This window comes from Nothobranchius furzeri, unplaced genomic scaffold, assembly GCF_043380555.1.
Source record: "Nothobranchius furzeri strain GRZ-AD unplaced genomic scaffold, NfurGRZ-RIMD1 Scf169, whole genome shotgun sequence".
Taxonomy (NCBI): Eukaryota; Metazoa; Chordata; class Actinopteri; order Cyprinodontiformes; family Nothobranchiidae; genus Nothobranchius; species Nothobranchius furzeri.
The window spans coordinates 1,376-5,000 of NW_027223185.1; positions in this window are offsets into that span (position 1 = coordinate 1,376).

Genomic DNA, 3,625 nt, shown 5'->3' on the forward strand with positions numbered 1-3,625 from the left:
AAGACCTGGGCAGAGGAGCGCCTGTCTGCATCCGATCCGGCCCCTCAGCAGCCCGCCGTGAGCCTTAGAGAACCCCCCCCCCCCCCCCCCCCCCAGCGGGCTCCAGGAACCGGGCCCTGCGTCGGACCCAGCTCAGGCAGGCCCTCCCTCGGGCCCTGCAGCAGGTGGCCCCGTCTATGCAGTCGAAAACCCCGCGAAAATCGGTGTAGAAACGCCCGAGAGGCGTGGTGCGGTTCCCCCGGCCGGTACCGGGTCCGGACCGGTCCGGAAGTCCACCCAGAACACTGCCTGGGGCTTCTGGGCGGCTCCCCAGGCGCAGGCAGTCGAAAACCGCGTGAAAATCGGTTCAGAATTGACAAAACGGCGACCTCGTCGCTCCAAAAACTAAGTCCAAACTAAGCCTTTCGCTTATCGCTTAACGCTTAAGGCGGTCGGCCTTATGGCCAGTAAATGAAAAGTGCCTGCGCCCCTGGAGGTTTTGGAAGGTGCGAGCGATGACCATGCTCGGGTTAGTAGGTGAGGCCATCGGAAAACCAGCGTGAGTTGGCGGGTTTGGGTGGCAATCTATTCCAGGCAGAGTCGACTATCTCTGGGCATCAATTTTGGGATTTTTCCGGCTCTGGTTCTGGGAGAAAAGCAGGGGCAAAGTGCACGAGCCGCGGCCGATTTTGGTGGCCTGTCCCTGGGCACAAAGTCTGAGGAGTGTGGGCCTGGTTCTCCGAAAAATACCAGTCTGCTGGAGCTCACTCCCATGGCTCCAGGGGGCACGGCACACCCCCCGGTAGCCGACCAAAGTGATCTACTCGGGCCAGACTCGGACCCACGACCCGGGGTGAGAACCACAACTACTGGTCATCCTTTTGACCTCCAGGGGGCGCGGCAGAGCCTCCCCAGTCCGACGCAAGTGCCCCACTTGGGCCATACTCAGACCCACGGCCCGGGGCGAGAACCACAACTACTGGTCATCCTTTAGACCTCCAGGGGGCCCGGCACAGCCTCCCTAGACCGACACAAGTGCTCCACTTTGGCTGTACTCTGACCCAAGTCCCGGTGCGAGAACCACAACTACTGGTCATCCTTTAGACCTCCAGGGGGCCCGGCACAGCCTCCCTAGGCCGACACAAGTGCTCCACTTGGGCTATACTCTGACCCAAGTCCCGGGGCGAGAACCACAACTACTGGTCATCCTTTTGACCTCATGGTCATCCTTTAGACCTCCGGGGGGCACGGCACAGCCTCCCTAGTCCGACACAAGTGCTCCACTTGGGCTATACTCTGACCCAAGTCCCGGGGCGAGAACCACAACTACTGGTCATCCTTTAGACCTCCAGGGGGCACGGCACACCCCCCGGTAGCCGACCAAAGTGCTCTACTCGGGCCAGACTCGGATCCACGACCTGGGGTGAGAACCACAACTACTGGTCATCCTTTAGACCTCCAGGGGGCACGGCACAGCCTCCCTAGTCTGACACAAGTGCTCCACTTGGGCTATACTCGGACCCACGACCCGGGGTGAGAACCACAACTACTGGTCATCCTTTAGACCTCCAGGGGGCACGGCACAGCCTCCCTAGTCCGACACAAGTGCTCCACTTGGGCTATACTCGGACCCAAGTCCCGGGGCGAGAACCACAACTACTGGTCATCCTTTAGACCTCCAGGGGGCACGGCACACCCCCCGGTAGCCGACCAAAGTGCTCTACTCGGGCCAGACTCGGACCCACGACCCGGGGTGAGAACCACAACTACTGGTCATCCTTTAGACCTCCAGGGGGCACGGCACAGCCTCCCTAGTCCGACACAAGTGCTCCACTTGGGCTATACTCGGACCCACGACCCGGGGTGAGAACCACAACTACTGGTCATCCTTTAGACCTCCAGGGGGCACGGCACAGCCTCCCTAGTCCGACACAAGTGCTCCACTTGGGCTATACTCGGACCCAAGTCCCGGGGCGAGAACCACAACTACTGGTCATCCTTTAGACCTCCAGGGGGCCCGGCACAGCCTCCCTAGTCCGACACAAGTGCTCCACTTGGGCTATACTCTGACCCAAGTCCCGGGGCGAGAACCACAACTAATGGTCATCCTTTAGACCTCCAGTGGGGCCCGGCACAGCCTCCCTAGGCCGACACAAGTGCTCCACTTGGGCTATACTCTGACCCAAGTCCCGGGGCGAGAACCACAACTAATGGTCATCCTTTAGACCTCCAGGGGGCCCGGCACAGCCTCCCTAGACCGACACAAGTGCTCCACTTGGGCTAAACTCTGACCCAAGTCCCGGGGCGAGAACCACAACTACTGGTCATCCTTTAGACCTCCAGGGGGCACGGCACAGCCTCCCTAGTCCGACACAAGTGCTCCACTTGGGCTATACTCTGACCCAAGTCCCGGGGCGAGAACCACAACTACTGGTCATCCTTTAGACCTCCAGGGGGCACGGCACAGCCTCCCTAGTCCGACACAAGTGCTCCACTTGGGCTATACTCGGACCCACGACCCGGGGCGAGAACCACAACTACTGGTCATCCTTTAGACCTCCAGGGGGCACGGCACAGCCTCCCTAGTCCGACACAAGTGCTCCACTTGGGCTATACTCTGACCCAAGTCCCGGGGCGAGAACCACAACTACTGGTCATCCTTTAGACCTCCAGGGGGCACGGCACAGCCTCCCTAGTCCGACACAAGTGCTCCACTTGGGCTATTCTCTGACCCAAGTCCCGGGGCGAGAACCACAACTACTGGTCATCCTTTAGACCTCCAGGGGGCACGGCACACCCCCCGGTAGCCGACCAAAGTGCTCTACTCGGGCCAGACTCGGACCCACGACCCGGGGTGAGAACCACAACTACTGGTCATCCTTTAGACCTCCAGGGGGCACGGCACAGCCTCCCTAGTCTGACACAAGTGCTCCACTTGGGCTATACTCGGACCCACGACCCGGGGTGAGAACCACAACTACTGGTCATCCTTTAGACCTCCAGGGGGCACGGCACAGCCTCCCTAGTCCGACACAAGTGCTCCACTTGGGCTATACTCGGACCCAAGTCCCGGGGCGAGAACCACAACTACTGGTCATCCTTTAGACCTCCAGGGGGCACGGCACACCCCCCGGTAGCCGACCAAAGTGCTCTACTCGGGCCAGACTCGGACCCACGACCCGGGGTGAGAACCACAACTACTGGTCATCCTTTAGACCTCCAGGGGGCACGGCACAGCCTCCCTAGTCCGACACAAGTGCTCCACTTGGGCTATACTCGGACCCACGACCCGGGGTGAGAACCACAACTACTGGTCATCCTTTAGACCTCCAGGGGGCACGGCACAGCCTCCCTAGTCCGACACAAGTGCTCCACTTGGGCTATACTCGGACCCAAGTCCCGGGGCGAGAACCACAACTACTGGTCATCCTTTAGACCTCCAGGGGGCCCGGCACAGCCTCCCTAGTCCGACACAAGTGCTCCACTTGGGCTATACTCTGACCCAAGTCCCGGGGCGAGAACCACAACTAATGGTCATCCTTTAGACCTCCAGTGGGGCCCGGCACAGCCTCCCTAGGCCGACACAAGTGCTCCACTTGGGCTATACTCTGACCCAAGTCCCGGGGCGAGAACCACAACTAATGGT